Here is a 16,562-nt window from a genome sequence, read left to right as displayed (position 1 = left end):
TCCAGCCCATCATCTCCCCATCTCTCTTGGAGAGAGAAGTTTAACAGGATGAAACTGGGTAGTTCTATGAAGTAGTTCTTTGTCTGCAGCTGTGGTAAAGTATTTGTCTTAATTCAGTATTTCCTTTAGGATCTGTAAGTCCTTTTTTAGCTTGGGATAGTGCTGCACAAACTGCGTTTCATTGTTCCCAGCAGTAACTTTGATTTGGGAAGACAGGATCTGAGAGTCTGCTGAGCTCTACTGCATTTTAGACCTGCCCCAAGTTCTCAGCTCAGGCCTCCAGCTCTGGGACTGTGATGAAAAGAGATCGTGGATGCTGATGTAAATGCTCTGCAGATGCTGCAGAGCGTGTCTGGGTCTTGCATGACTGGTACCAAGATAAAAGTTTTAACCCAGCTGCTTCTTGGTCTGGTGCAGACTAACCCAAATGTTTGTAGAAGATGTGCATGCCCATTTTATCCAGGTGGTGTTTCTTTTGCTTATGATGCTTCAACTGTCCATTATCACAGACAATGAAGGATGAGTAACATTTCAGTGTTTGCCCTGTTTTTCATTACGCTAACTTAACTTCTATAGGATTATTTTTCCAGATTATCAGTTGTTCAGAAAAGATCTTGATAATTGTCTTCTGCCTTCATGTATAATTTCTGATAATTATTCACTCTCATTTTAGTGTTATCACTTAGATGCAGCTTGAACTTGTCTGCATGCTTGAAGATTTAAAAAATTTTCTGTGCAGCTTAGAATTGTTCCCCTGTAATGATGATGGAGAGATGTTTTGAGCAAACTGATTAACATGTTGTGAAGTCTCTGTTCCAGTACTGATACTGCACTGTGGGTGGATTAACAGGTTTTGCATTTCTGCTAATTTTAATAAATATGAAAACACCTTCAGTATTATGGTTACAAAATGGAAGTAAATGCATGCCTGCCATTTTCTTATTAATTTTGAGAACTCTTTGTTGTGGCTTGTATAGCTTTTATGAAAGTAACATGTCTGGCTGACACAACTTTAAATGTTTTGCTTCCTCTTGTGAAGCATCTTTAAAACTTCTTCAGTAACAATGTTAATCTTTTCCCTTAATCCATTTTCCCAAGTCCCTTAATATGTGTTAAATTTAAAAAGAGCAGGAATATTTTCTGTCCCCATATCTGTGTACCTGATAAAGGTTTCAAGTGAAGGATCTCATGCAGAAAAGATACTGCATTTGACTAAGGCCCTATTCCATGTGTTTACAGAGTTGTTTAGTTTTGACTGGTGGGGAAGTTTATATAAAGTCAAACATGCTGCAAGAAATATAAAGCTAGGTTCTGTTGTTTTGCTCAATTCTGAATGTTTCCTCTATTAAACAAGGAAATAGGTTTTATAAATGTGTAGCTTTTAATGGCAGCTTTCAGGAGGGTTGGTTTGTTTGTTTGTTTGAGGAAACCTATGTTACCAAGATGGAAAGCGCTGGCATTTCAAATACTTCTAGTATCTTTCAGTGCAAAGCCCACCAGATACCAACAGCAGGGTAAAAGAAGATGATGGGAACATCAGGAGTAAAAGAATAATCTGCCACAGGGATGTTATAGAATGTAAACATGTGAAGAAAAATTGTCTTTCTGACAGCTGAAACCTCCTGTACTTCCCATTTGTGCCACAAGTTAAAAGCAATCTCTTTTGCTATTGTTGCTCTAAATATGTTGTTTTAAGTTTGTAAATTCAACAGAGCCTCTTGAATTGATTTCTTATCCATGTGAAAGTGGGTTTGTGTAAATGGCTCTTAGTACATTGAGGTTAAGTACTTGTTGTGATTTTGACACTCAACGTGATGTGGTAGAAATTCTGATCATGATGCTGATACTCTACCAGCATGTATTTATTTTGCATTAATGGTGGTGTCTAAGGCAAGAAAGAGGAATAGCTGACTTATTTTAGGCTGAACTGAGCTGTCTTGTATTTATTTGCTGTATTTTATCTTGAGGCTTGTTTAATGTGCCTCACTGCAATAGCACAGGAATAAATTGAGATGTTAGAAGCTTTTGTGCAATGCTGTGTTTTTAAAAGTTTAATAGCGTGTATTATCAATGTAAATAATGTGCCTGTGCTGAGGAAATATAATGGGATATCTTTTTTCCCACAGTAGATGTAAAATAAGTTAAACCTTGAATGAAGACTGTAGTAATCTGCAAATGATCAGTGACAAGACTTTTTTCACTGTAATCAAGTGGAATTCAGTGTCAAGCTCTTCCAAAATATCCTTCCTTTACTTGTAGTAGTCCTACTGCAACAGTTAATAGGGTAGTTTAAAAATAAGTGAGTTTTGAATTTGCTTTAAAAGCTTATTTAGTAAACTGTGCTCTTGAGACTTCAGCCATGCCAATTTGTTTATGAAGGTAAAGCTGCTATTTTTCTTTACCTGTAAATAGTTGCTCAGGACAACATGAACTGTTTAATTCTGTTTGTCCAATGAGCCTTCAAATCAAAAGCATTAATTTAAGGGTTGTTTTGACATTTTGAAAAGTCACTTTTAAACAGGGCAGCAAAATATGTAAACTTTTCTCATCAGAAGGACATTTGACCTAAAAAGCTGTGCTTGTTGAGACAGGTGACTGGACAGTAATATTAAGTTTTATGTGTTCTGTTCTATTAGGTTAATGTCAGCTGTTGCTTATTTCACTTCCTGACTTAGAGAAGAACTCTTAAATACTTGTTAAAGGATAATTCTAGGTTTTTGGAGGGAGGGTTGTTGTGGTTTTTTTTACTCTGTAGGCACTTGAACTATAGACGTACAGTCTTTTAGTTCTTGTTAGTGTTCAGCTTACTGCTTGACTATGTAAGTGTAGTTTTATTATTTAGAATCACAGAATGTCTCAGGTTGGAAAGAGCTCACACAGAACATCAAGTTCAGCTCTCTGCTCCTTGCAGGACTCCCTACCACTGAATGGTGTGACTTAAGAGCATTGTCCAGATGCTCCTTGAGCTCTGTCAGTCTTGGTGCCTCCCCACTTCCCTGGGGAGTCTGTTCTGGTGACCAGACATGCCCTCAGTGCAGAAGATTTCCTTAATGTTCCATCTGAACTTCCTTTGATGTAGCTTGCCTCCTTTTAGGTGATTGTGGAATTGATTTGAGAAACTACTGAAAAGAAACAGTGTGCAGCTGTTGAGACTCAGTGCCATTACATTACAATGAAGGGATTAAGATGTTGTTGTATAGCTCTTGTTTTTTTTCGTTTATTTTCCTGCCTGTTGAGTACAAAGGACAAAGCTGTTGAGTACACACAACAGTCCCTAGGAGCTGAACCTGGACATTCCCATGTTCTCTCTCTCATGTTTGTTACCCTGTGTTCTATAGTTTTTGTATGTTTTTCCATCTCATGTGCTGCCCCATGAACATTTGAAATCCCAGCTTAAAATAGCATGGTTAGATTCCTCCTTTCTGGACAGATAATGATTGATGTATTTGCTTTTAGTATGCTAATCACCCATGTTTTTATGAGAATAATTACAGAACTGTGCTATTGCAATGTGTAGCTGATTGGAAAAGCTTCTTCATAGCCTGCCCTCTTCTCTTTTTAACTGTAGCTGCAACAATTATTGCAACTCTGTGTAGGTGGAGCTCACAGAACTCCTGGACAAGCTGGAGGCACTTTCAAGAGTCTCAGTGCTCTATGACAGTTCCTCTGGTTTGGGAGCAGAGCTCCTCTATCCTCCTCGACAGAAATTGCTGCTTGTCCCAAGGCTCGCATGGAGTCACCCTTGAGAAAGTCCTGCTTCCTTTTGTGGATGAATTAGGACTGGAAGAAGCTGCCTCTGCTGCAATTTGCATAGTGAGGCAGCACTGGGGAGGAGAAGTTGAAGTGAACTGCTTGACTGTCACCTGGAAACTGCTCAGCCCTGAGCCTGTGGCAATACTTACTGCTGCTGGTGTCCGTAAGAAGGGCTCTTCAGGCTTTTAAAAATCTAAACTGTGTTGTTAGCAATCTGAAATAAACACATGCATTGTCTCTGAGCAGCAGAGATGGCATATGGGATACTTCCATAGGTGTGGCATGATCAGTTTAAGTCTAAGTTCATCTTAGAGTTTTACCTATCAGACAGGTAACTAGGGCTTCTGCTCTCAATTTTTGATACAGTTGATGGTTAGAATTCACTAAAACCAGTAAAACAATCTTTTAGGTTGTAAGTGGCTGTAATTCTTCTGTGGCTTATTTTTTTGTTGTTGGGGTTTTTTGTGTGTGTGGGGGGGGGTTGTTTTGGTTTGTTTTTGTTTTTTGTGGGTTTTTTGTTTGGGGTTTTTAGTTTGGCTTGGGTTTTTTTTGTTTTTGTGCTAAAAGTTCCTTGCTGTTCATATGGCCTAGTACAGTCTTGAGGAAAGTAGAAATCTAGATTTTAAGGAATGACTCCTCAGTTCAAGCATTAGGGAATAGGCCTGTGAGTCTTGGCATTGTTCAGAGCTGCTCCTACACCACCCATAATGTAAATTGGAAAACCCTGCTGACCTTTCCTTGTCTTACTGTTTGTATTGTGCAAGTGGATGAACAATGCTGCAAACTTCCCGGGACAGAGCATGGTTTCATTTCTGTTCTGATGGTATTGAGCCAGGACTCTCCATTAAGCGCTGTCATATTCCTAATAAATTATATCATCTGTATATCTTAAATAAGCTGTTGAATCACTTGGGTGGTATTCAGGAGCACTTCATAGTTGGGTGTTAACAGCATAACAACGCAGGAAGCATTGACTGCGGCAAAACAGTGATGCCAGGTAGTCATGGGCAAGTTAAACATGCAATGAAGATCAAATGCCAATATCACTTAAAGGTGTAGGAATGATATCTCATATATCTTCCTACCTTAGGAATATTTCAGTAGTTTCTTTGAGGAGTGAAAGCCTGAATTCTGTACAGTTCTTAAAAATTCTCGTGTTTCATATCTGGTACTTAATCACTTCAGGATTTGGATTTATGAAAGTCCAAAAGAGATACAGGAGATAACGTTACAAAAAGTAGAAAGTTCACTTGTTTGAGTAATTGACTGTTAGACACAGGACTTGCAGGCTTCTTCTTTTTTTTTTTTTTTTTTTTTTTTTTTTTTTTTTTTTTTTTTTTTTTTTTTTTTTTTTTCCTGGTGTAGTAAAACCAGTAGCTGTGTTGTTTGGACTAAAGTCCCGCAGCTCTACGCCCTGCTCCACTACCAAAAAAGCAACCAACCACAGACTAAAACCCAACTCTAAACAACTAGAGAAGTCCTATGTCTGTTTTACAAGAATTCCTTATTTGTCTTCTGGTTACCCAACAGTTATTTTTCTTGTCTTGTTTCTAGAAGTGGAAAAGTTTATTTGGCAATATTTAAATTAACTTTTTGATTTGGTTAAAAGATTGCTTGTACTCAATGTTCAATTTGAATTTGCAGGGTTTTTTCTGTGTAGAGCTTTAGGATGCAAAAATGAAGATTATGATAGTTCATTTTACTATCCACTATTTTATTTTCCACTAAGCCAAAGTAATGGTTTGTTGCAGAACACATATGTGTAAGTGGATGAAATATAAATTTTCATGCTGAATAGTAGTTTTGTGTGAATATCCTCTTCTGCCAGACAAGCTTCTCAAATATCTTTTAGTTTTCCCATTTTTTTCTTTAAGTTGTTGAAAGGGGTGTATGTGTGAAACTTTGTGTCCCTCCTATTGGTCTGTAATGCAGCATCTAAACTTTTCTGAAAGCTTTCAAGGAATCTTTTAGGTTGGAATAGATGTACAAGATTAGGTCCAACCATTACTCACCACTCGCCAAGTCCACAACAATATAACATGATTGCAAAAGGTATTGAAAAAAACCCAAAACTTGGCATTAAGATCATATGAAGTGAAGCTGCTATGCAATAGTAATAGTTAAGAGATAATGTATGTTGTGAAAGTATAATAACTAGGGAAAATGAAATTACCTTGGAAAATTATAATGGAGCACTAGACCTTCTGATACATTCACAGTCCATTTCTATCAGTGAATTACAAATTTAAAACATGGGTTTGAGTGTAGCAAGTAGTATTAGCTACTGTGGCAGCATTGAGAAATTACATAGGATAGGGAAAGATTTAATATAATACTTGGACTTCTAAGATGCAATTTTGCCTTACCAAGATAAATGAAAATGAATGGAGAAGAAAGATTTGCGCTGGAGCTTTACAGTCAGAAGTCAAAAAGGTGGTTTTATAGCAAGCAACCAGTACATTTGCTCTTTATGAAGAACTGAGGTCACTGCAGTAGTGGTAGCCTGCTTTGCTAATCTTAGTCTCATATGCAATTGCCATACAGATATAGAAGCAGCTTTGTCTGCAATCACTGATGTTAAACACCAGAGTTCACATCCATTTAGCATTGAACCATGGGTTCATCTGCAGATGCCCTGGAACTCCCTTTAAAATGTGATCATACCAGTTAATTATTTTTATAGCTTAGACATCTGTTATTGTTACTGAAGTAAAAATCAAATTTTATTACTAAACACTTATTACTTTTCTCTTTTTATTACCCAGAAGACGTGGGATGTATTTGACTTGCAGGTTCTGTTTTGGACTGGACTTGGTTTTTGTGTTTTAGTGTGTGTTTCTAAGGGTAAGAAGTTTTTTTTACAGCTTTCTCCACAAACTTTATTTCAAGTCTGAAACTGAACCGAGAGAGCAGGAGCATCTAAAAATTGCCAGGGTAGGTAGTCTTTGAGCTAGATTCTGTTATCTTCTATATCCAAGGGCTTGCCAAGAGTCGTCCTAGTGCAAGCTTGAACTGCAGACTAGGAATTTGAATATTTGCTCTGTCAAAGTAGCAGTCTGTTACTGTGTTTTGCAAACAACTTTAGTCTGGGTGTCCATTATTTTGCATGGAGTACATTAATCCCGTGCAAGCTTTTGCTGGTAAGCGTTGTAAGCTTTGTGAAGTTAATGCTTTCTGAAGTTCCCTGAAGAGCTGAGATACCAGTTCAGTACACAGAAAGTAATTTAGATTCTTGGCAAAGTTGTTAATTATTGCTTACCACTCAGTGTTTTCGGTTTTTAATAAGCAGAAGAACCTGAGTGTTGGAAAGCCTGAAAAATCACCATTCTTGTAGCAAATCATGACTGACAGTCACTGACAAGTCCATACCTGAGTGTAGAGGCTTCTTAATTAGTTCAGCCAGAGTTGGGCAGAAGACAGTGGTTTCATACTGGAAGTTAATGGTTAGCTGTTCTCATGTGAAATCTGTTCTCACATATTGCTGAGTTAAGCAGCATCAGTTAAATATGAGGTGGATGCCCAAAGCACGGGGCTTACTCAATGGTTAGCCAGTTTTCACTGTTGTTTTTTTCCCTCCAGTTTCATTATTCATAGTGATGCCAAGTTTATTTACTGAATCTTTTTTATCTGGGTGCCATTGGACTTGTCACCTACAAGCTTTTCCTCTGACAAACTGAATGGTGCTTGGTTTTGTTTCTGTTATACTGCAGTTTAGATGATTCACTGTCTGTCTCTGATGGCTCTAGATAGTTTTCCATTTTGGTTCTTCAGCTGTTGTGACAATTCTTTGAATTTCTGTTGTAGTTGGCCTGAGATATTGGCATGTGCTTTGGCCTATTTCTGCTGTGGTGAAGTTAGGCTGCTGTTCAAGGCAAGGGGTTGTGTGTCTAAATGAGATTCCTGGGATGGGATGCATTAATCATTCTGCTGTTTGACTCTCTGAGCTGTAACCCATTGAGTAAAGTTAATTTTCCTGCCTAGAACTTTTTTTCTCTGTAACGTAACATTAAATATTTGACTACCTTAGAATCACAATGAATTGAAAAATGTTGGGTCTGAATTATTCAATTTTCACTATGTATTAATTTATTGTATAATTTGAATTGTAAATTGTATAAATATAAATTGTACATATAAATTGTATAATTTACATATCTCATCTTGTGCCCCTTTCTGGTATTTCTATAGTCTTGTGCCCCTTTCTGGTATTTCTGTAGTAATCTGCAGATCTAAACCTTGAGGATAAGTCAGAAGGAATCTTAGAGGTTTTGCAGATCCTTTATCCCAGCATGGAAACCCAAGTAGTGCACTTTGAACCTGAAAGAGTTGTTCATTTAGAAACTCTTTTGTCTGAATGAAGGTGCATCCAAAGTGCAAGAATTAATTCTGTTAAGAATCCATTACACCAATCATTTCACATCTATCTGTTTTTGATGCATCTTTGCTGATGTTTCTGTCTGACTAGAGATCAGCAAGTCAATTTCTTATCCATTTAGGCAGTGCTTTATTATATTGCTCAGTGCTAACCTCTAAATTTAAAATACCATGATGTGAAGTCACACTATGCAAAAAAAATCAAATACCTCTCAGCTTGCTGTATAAACCAAGCGACAGCATCAGCAGTGCTCAGTGTGAGCTGGTTTGCACAAAGGCTTGTTCACAGGTACTAAGAGATGGGAAACCAGTTAATGGATTCCTGTGCTAATATCTCTCTGCCTGTTATTGATGATAGTCCAACTGACCTATCATTCTCAGCTTTCCTGGCTGCTTCCCTTTTGCCTAATGGCTTTGTTTTTCTCCTCCTGCCTTCATTACCACAGGAGTCCTAGGAGGCTTTGTTAATTATTAACTTCCACTCATTCATTGAAGCCTTCAGGACAAGCTGCCTGAGCATCAGCACGTTGTTCTTGCAGGTGGTGAGTGCTTGTGTCTCTGTGTGTGCAGCATTGTGTCCAGAAAGATGGAAAGAGCTGAGCAATGCTCATTTTTTTCTTCCTAATAATTCTATCAGTTGGAAATGAACTAGCATCATTAGAGGACACTTTTTTTTTAAAGTCCCTAGGCTAGCTGCTACAGTGGGCTTTTTTTTCTTTCATTTTCAGATTAATTTCTATAGTCTGCTCATTCTAATGAATTTAGGCTTCTTGGTTTTGTTTACAGCTCCTGTCTGACTTTTCACTCTTTTTCAGGAAATTAGCTTCTTACAGTAGTGTTGGGTCATGCCTTGGTTTCAGTTTCTCTTTGCAATGTCAGTTGTGTTCAGCCCTGACCTACAGGGGACCAGCAATTTCCAGGGGTTTATTTTTGTTGTGCTGTGTCAAAGCACAAACTGAGTGGTCTGAAGTCATCAGAAGTTTTTTTTTGGGGGGAAAAAACCAACCATATTTAAAATATGCCTTATGAGAGTGGGTGTATTTTAGGGAGTTGCAGCAGCTCCTATAAAGACAGTACGCTTAACCATGTTTTTGTCCTGAAGTAGTGGCTGTTGCTTATTTCTGAGAAAGTAAAGGAAAGCTGAAGTCAATGGGCAAAGGCAAAAGCAGATACTACCCAAATTCAAGCCTGGTCTAAGGGAAAACTTTTTTTGAGAGAGATGCATGCACTGGAAAGAATGGAGAGTTAAATTTCTACAGTTGTTGTCTGATGGTCTCGTTTTGCTTATGTTCAGTTCTCTGGGCTGTGAAGAGTCATTCTTACTATGGTCTCCATTCTTCTTCTTGCCTGTGCTGCTGTATATCTTCAGAGCCTTCCCTAGCTAATGTCACACTCTTACTTCCTGTGAAGCTTTGAGTTACTGTAATACTCCATATCCTCTCCTTCACACTGTACTATTAACATAACTATTTTGCCATGTTAGGACAGTGGTAATGATGTGTACAGCACACTGAGGCTGTCCAAGAACAGTAGTTTTCTTTGTTAAGCAAATGGTTTTCAGTGGTGACTTGAAAATGCCTTCTCTGGAGGTCAGCATAGAAGCCTTGAATTTTTTCAAATGCGCATTTGTGTGGTTGGATTAGAGTCTTGTGTGATTTTCATGTTAAAGCAATGTGAAATGCAAGCAGAACAATTTGCCACTGGTATTTTATTGCAGCTTTGACTCTTTAGTTATTAGTTTTTTTCTGGAATATGTGGGTTTATGGATTTTCCAGTGTGGCAGCCTTTTTCCCTGGAAGCACATTCATTGCTGAATAACGGCGTTCCATATTTTTTTGTATGCCTGGAGATAAACTACATTTTCTTACCATATTTTTTAAAAGTCACAGTGGCATATGGATTCAGAACTATGTTCATGAAGTAGGTACACAAGAACAGTGTCTGGAACAGATGTGTGTTTACTTTTCCAAGGTCACATTGCATCTCATTTAAGACTTTTGGTGTAAAAGAATTAATTTCTATAATCTCTTTTTTCTTTTAAAACAGACTGGAGGCCAAGAACAGAGTGCAGCACTGGCTGTAGGTAAGAATTGAAACTTAACCTGCTTGAAAACTGCTGACAAATAAGCAAAATTGAATTATGTAAAGGACAGAAAATCAGACTCTTTCAATATTAGTAATTTTCCATTCAAAAACTTGTTTTCCCTGTTTTCCTTCAACAGCTCTTGAAATTTGTGGTGTTTTCTGGGAGTCCTGATCCCTGACTGAATTTATGCCTCTCTGTTTAAAGATGCTAAACTAGGCTGCAAGATTTTGGTTTTTGCCTGCACAAGGGCCTCACCACACAGCCTGGAGAGGCTGATTTTGAAAACTCTTGACCAGAGTGATGTGAAGTCCCATTACTTCAAAGAAGGCATTTCCATTATGCACAGAGTTAAAGTGGTTTGGCCACTTGTGTGAACTTACCCTAGAAGACTGTGCAATTTCTTGAACTATTTGAATGAAGAGATAATGTTTTGGTGGTTTTTCTCTCTGTCTCTTTAGTCAAGCTACTATGTAGCTGAACCAGATCCCTTGTGCCAGAAACCAGTTCTCTGAACCAGCTTGTGAGACTGAAAAGGTAGCACATGCTCAAGTGAAGGTGTTAGCTCTTAGTTTTATAACCTGCTGCTTGTCATCTAAGCTACTGCATAGAATGTCTGTGTTATACTTGATGTTTATTGGGCCTTGCCAGCACAGCTATTAATCTTCTGTCACATTGGGAAGGTAATATTACCAAACTTGAGGTAGGATTTATTTTTCTTCTGTTTTTGATTAATCATCAAAAAGCCCTTGAATTCTGGGGAGCTGGTTAAATGGATTTGTGTTGTGGGTTAATCCAGGCTAAAGGCCAGGTGGCCACCAAAGCCACAGTGACACTCCCTTCTCAATTGGAGAAGGGAGACAAAATAGGAGAAAAAGCTCATGAATTGAGATAAGGGAGATCATTCACCAGTTACTGTCATGGGCAAAACAGACTCGGCTTAGGAAAAATAGTTGAATTTATTACCATTCAAGTCAGAGCTCCTTCCCCCCACCCCTTCTTCCCTACTAGGCTTAACTTTATCCCCAGTTCTTTACCTCACCCCTCCCTGCTCAGTCAGGAGAGATGGGGAATGGAGGTTACAGTCAATTCTTCACAGGTTGTTTCTGCTGCTGTGGCTTCCTCCTCAGGGAGAGGAGCCCATCCCTTCTCCAGTGTGGGGTGTCCCTCCCACAGGTCACAGTCCTCCAGAAACTTTTCCAACATGAGTCCTTCCCAAGGGCTACAATTCTTCATAAACTGCTCCAGTGTTATTTCCTTCCATGGCGTGCAGTCCTGCATGAGCAGGTTGCTCCAGTGTGGGTCCCCCACAGGGCCAAAGGTCCTGCCAGGAGCCTGCTCCACCATGGGCTTCTCACAGGGTCACAGCTTCCTCTGGGCATCCAACTGCTCCAGTGCAGGGTCCTGCAGGTGGATCTCTGCTCCTCTGTGGTCCTTCATGGGCTGCAGGGCACAGCTGCCTCACCATGGGCTGCACCACAGGTTGCAGGGGAATCTCTGCTGCAGTGCAGGATCACCTCCTCCCTCCTCTTCCTCACTGACCCAGGATGTCTGCTCCATATTCTTGGTGTGTCTTATGTATTTTCACTTTTCTGTTCTCTGTCCACAGTTAATTCTGTGCCATAACTCTTTTTTTCTTCTTAAATACATTATCCCAGAGGCACTACCACCACCGGTGATGGGCTGGGCTGTGGCCAGTGGTGAGTCCATCCTGGAGCTGGCTGGCATTGCCTCTGTCAGACATGGGGGAAGCTTCTGACAACTTCCCACAGAAGTCTCCCCATATCTCCCCTACCATCACAACCTTGTCACATAAACCAAATACAATTTGTCATCAGTTTTGTTGACAAGAGTAGAAAACATTTTCTAGCTGTGTCCAAAACTATTTGAATCTTCTACTCAGAATTAGAAATATATGGCATATGAATGTGTTACTAAAGTAATTGTCTTTATTTTAGTGCATAATTCATGTTTTAAAATGCTTACTTTGCAGAATTGCAGGTTTTGATGAACTGTCACATTTTTTCATTCTTTGGAGAGTTTGTGATGTTGCTGGTTCAGGCCCACAGTCCTTCTTTCTTTCTGACTTGTGTCTGTGGGTTAAGGAATGAGTCTAGGAACTGGGCAAGCATACAGCAATATTTTCCAAATCTTTAATAAATTAATGGAAAAACATCCAGTGCTAGCAGCAGTAGTACCTTTTTCCTTTAATAGCTTTTACTTACGAAGTCCTTGAGGGTGTTGTTAAAGCTGCAGTTGGAACTAGTGCAGACTTCAAATTTACAGCATTGTGTGCATTTGCAAATTATACATTGTGAAAGTCACTGAAGTGACTCACTAAATGAGTCAGACTGTGGGTCCATCTATGCAAGTCCAGGCTCCAGAATCACCATCTTTCTTCCCTCTGCATGTGTGCCCTTGGTTTTGCACATCTTTTCACACCCTCCACTTGCTTCTCTACTGGATCAGTGCTGCTTCTGCTCAGGAAGGTGAGAGTCATCCAGAAGAGCTCAGAAAACTCAAGGGTGCATTACTGGGGGTGATACTGCCTACAGGAAGGAGAATGCTGTCCAGCAAATGACTGCAGCACATGGCAAATAACTTCTATTTTCTTTGAAGAAACTGAATCAACAGTGTTTCAGGTATTGAAGGGAGAATATTTGTAATCAAGTTGGTGTGGTGTCCACTTCAGCAGAAGCTGGTGTGTCAGGCTCCTGATGCTTTCAACTTCTCCAGCTATGCCAAGACAAAGTTAGCTGCCAGATGCTTGACAGCATCATAAATCATCAGGGAATCACCAGTCTTCAGAGTTGGGAGGGACTGACAAACCCTACCCAAACAACGTGTAAAGAAGTGAAGGCTATGGGAAAGTTGGGTTAAGTTGTAAAGAGTGCAACAAACTGAACTAGATGTTGATGTTGAATAAGGTTAAAACTTGAAAAACAATTCAGTAAAACCTGAACCTTGGTGTGAGCAGGTCCTTAAGGAATAGCAGGAACAGGGATACCATCTATTTGTGGTTCTTCTAGTATGTATTTTCAGATGGAGTATTTTTCAGAGCCAGATGTGATTATGAAATGTGTTCAGTATTCTTAATGTCTTTCCCTTCTGCCTATGTTCCTGGTTTTCCCTAGGAACTGCTGCAAATCTCTTGTGAGACAAGATGAGATGGACCTGTAGAGGTCACAGATGGACCACTGCAGGAAATCATAACTCTGTATGATATTCTGTATATTTGTTACTGATCTTAATGTATTTCGGGCTATATGGTATCACTGAAAAATAGCTAATGTTTCTCCCTATTTCCAACAGGTGGATGAGAATTAATTGTCTTACGATATCCTAGCCTTACTGGGTACTTTTAGTTGGATTTTAAGGTTAAAATAAAATTTCAAATGATGGGAAAAATGGAAAATGGGATAAAAGAATTATCATATTTGCATAGCTAGACTAATCTGGACTGGTGGGGTCAGGTGGGTTTTTCTTTGATGGGTTGGGAATTTTTTACCACTTGCTTTCCAGCAAGAAAAACTTTCCAGGTTCAGTAAAAGTATTTGATGGTATGTCTTTCGAAGGGAACTGTAGAAGTAACTGGATGTAACAAGGATAGCTGTAGATCCTTGATCTTGCAAGGAGTTGCTTTTGAAATTTCAAATAAATAAACAACCATGTAAAGACCAGTTTTATCCCTCTGCCCTGCCTAATGCCTGCCTGTTTGTTGCTGCTTCTGAAAACAGATGGGATGAGAAGGAGCATCATCCTGCTACTCATCCTCTGTTGTACCATCATCATCTTGATGTGCTTCATTAGCCTTCTGTATCCTGCAAACATACTGTGTCTGACTGGTGTCTCAGAAAAAGGAAAGTCAACAGAATAATCAGAAAGCTGGCCTGAAATACAACAATCAGAAACCTGCCCTTCCAGCTCCATGATTTGGAAGGTCATGGACCTTCCTTTCCTCTTTGATATTTCAGAGCTTCTGTGTCACTGAACTGAATTCTCAGATGGATAAGTCAGTGTCAGGTTCATACACGCAAGATCTGTGAGTGACACTGTGACATTCTAGTAGAAGTCCCTTGAGATGGGAGATGTTAATGGCTATTTATACCCATCAGCTTGATGACAAGATAATTTGTCATGACATCATTAGTACAGGATTGCAAATCAAGGCACTGAAGGGGTGCAAAATTTTAGAACTGATCTCAGAGAAAATATTTTACCTGAGTGTTGCAGAGCAATGTGGATGCTTGTATTCCTTGTCCTGATGCACTGATGGCAGCACTGCCAAGGCTGTGGGATCCTCAGTGCAGCTTCATCCAGCTCTGATAGTGACTGACTCGTGTGGCAGTCTGATAGATGGGAATTCAGCTCCTCTGAAAGAAAACCATTTCCAAATCCAGCTAGGCTGGAAGAGGAGCGCTGTTTCACATGTGAAATACCAGCTGATAAATAGCACATCAACTGGGCTAGGTAGGAAGTTCGGAATTGAAAACGTACGGGGTTTTTTAGCATTTAAATAAAACTTGCATTTAAATAAAACTTTGGTTTGGGGTTGTTTTATTTTTTAAATTCTGGTTGGGGTGTTTTGCTTTTTTTCTTCCTACAGAGGTGATTGGCAGGAGAAGGGCTTACCGTACGAATTAGTGTTAGTTTGCATTGTTTTTTTTGGGGGGGAGATGAGAGCTTGAGGGTTCTTAAATTATAGGCTGACATCCTGGAAATAAGAATTTTTCTTAGTAATGTGGTAGTGTAGCACAGTTCTAAAGGCATGCCATCTTTCATAGAATGAATAACTTTTCTCTAAAAGAATTAAAAAAAATTTAAATCTGCCACAGCTCTTACTAGGTTTTTTTTGGGTTTTTTTGTTGGTTGGTTGGTTGGTTGGTTGTTGTTTTTTTTTGTTTTGTTTTGTTGTTTTGTGGGATTTGGTTTGTTGTTGTTGTTGTTGTGGTTTTTGGGGGGGGGGGGTTGGTTTTTTTTTTTTTTTCTTTGGTATCCTCATGTACCTGATAAAAACGTTCCCAGTTTGTTTGAAGAAAAGGCAACGGGGCTCTGGGATCCATTGGAGACGCCGGTCCCAGTTCCATGTCCCTGGAATATGCAGCGGTAGGGCAGCGGCCTCTGTTGGGGAATGGCGGCGCTGCAGGAGAAAGCCGAGTGTCAATTGCCTTCCAAAGGAAAAACCTCCCTGAACTGAAATGGGTGGGTTTTCCCGATGGCTGCAGTGGAATGGAATTAAAACCAGCATTTTACAGAATTAAGTTAAAGCATGTTGGGCTTGTGTCCTTTTGAAAAAGGAAAGCGTAATTAATTATTGTTTTTAACCCCAGATTCATGCTTGGAAAAATTGTGCAGTTACTTGTTGAAGGGTAAATCAGAGCAGATTTCTGGAGCATAGTCCCTGCTCTTTTCAATGGAAGTTCTGTTTTAAAAACAAGTATAATTCTTCCAGACAAATTGGGTTCATTCCAGACTTGTGTGAGCATGCTTAGTTATTTTATTGTAACCCCTGTCAAATACGTTATTCAGTGTCAGCTGTGGCACTGAAATGTTCCCAAATTAACAAGTCTGTAAGACTACTTCTAAAGAAACTGTGGATTCTTCAGTGCCTTTCCCTTGCTTTCCTCTAAGAGGAAAAATGGACTGAATAAACACTCCTCTGACTGTATTTTACAATTCTGGTTTTGAGGAATGTGAGTCTATTCACTAGTCTGTTTTCCCTGGCAGACCTCCATCCTCCTGATATGACAAGTTTTGAATTCAGTTTTGTTCTAAAGGAGACTTTATTGATGATGTGTGATCTCAAAAAAAAAAAAAAAAAAAAAAAAAAAAAAACCAACAAAAACCCAAAACAAACAAAACAGCCCAAAAAAACTTTGGCTAAAACAGGGTATTGTATCAAAGTCAGTTTAGCCAAATGAATTGACATCAGAGGCAGCTTGAAACAGCTTTACAATAGTCTGAATATTTACTTTTCTATATGAAAACATTTCCTATCTGGCTGTATAATTTGTATTTCTGCTTTTCAGATAAGATGCTAATGATTGAAGCCCCAAAAAATCAGTGAAATAGGCTGTTTTAGGGGTTTGGAGGAGGATTTCTGGCCTCCATATATTTTACTCGTCTTGTGGTTGGTTTGCAGTCCCTGGTTTGTGGCCACTGGGTGTCAGCAGTGCAGAGCTGTGTGCAGGTCTGGGCGTGGGTTTGGACTGGGAACTCTGTCCCAAAAGAGTCCATAAAAACTGCTGAAATCTTAATGCTTGCTTGAAAAACTTGTCCATCAGTGAAGTAAAACTGTGTGTTTTGTGCAGAACTGGGAGTGGCTCTGGCACTTCACTCATGTGATTGATTC

At 39.3% G+C, this 16,562-nt stretch overlaps 1 protein-coding gene across 6 annotated transcripts in view; it reads left to right on the top strand.

Annotated features, from left to right (window-relative positions):
* Window positions 1-16,562, top strand: part of CYRIB (CYFIP related Rac1 interactor B) — a 97,246-nt gene that overhangs the window by 56,274 nt on the left and 24,410 nt on the right. For all 6 annotated transcript variants that reach the window (XM_066336094.1, XM_066336100.1, XM_066336086.1 and 3 more), the window contains exon 3: window positions 10,174-10,210. The gene's annotated coding sequence lies outside the window, so the exon portion shown is untranslated. The remainder of the gene's footprint in view (window positions 1-10,173; window positions 10,211-16,562) is intronic.

The sequence above is a fragment of the Sylvia atricapilla genome, chromosome 1, assembly GCF_009819655.1.
Source record: "Sylvia atricapilla isolate bSylAtr1 chromosome 1, bSylAtr1.pri, whole genome shotgun sequence".
In the NCBI taxonomy this organism is placed as follows: domain Eukaryota; kingdom Metazoa; phylum Chordata; class Aves; order Passeriformes; family Sylviidae; genus Sylvia; species Sylvia atricapilla.
Note: the sequence above shows the minus strand (reverse complement) of the source record. Positions and strands in the feature narration are given on the sequence as shown.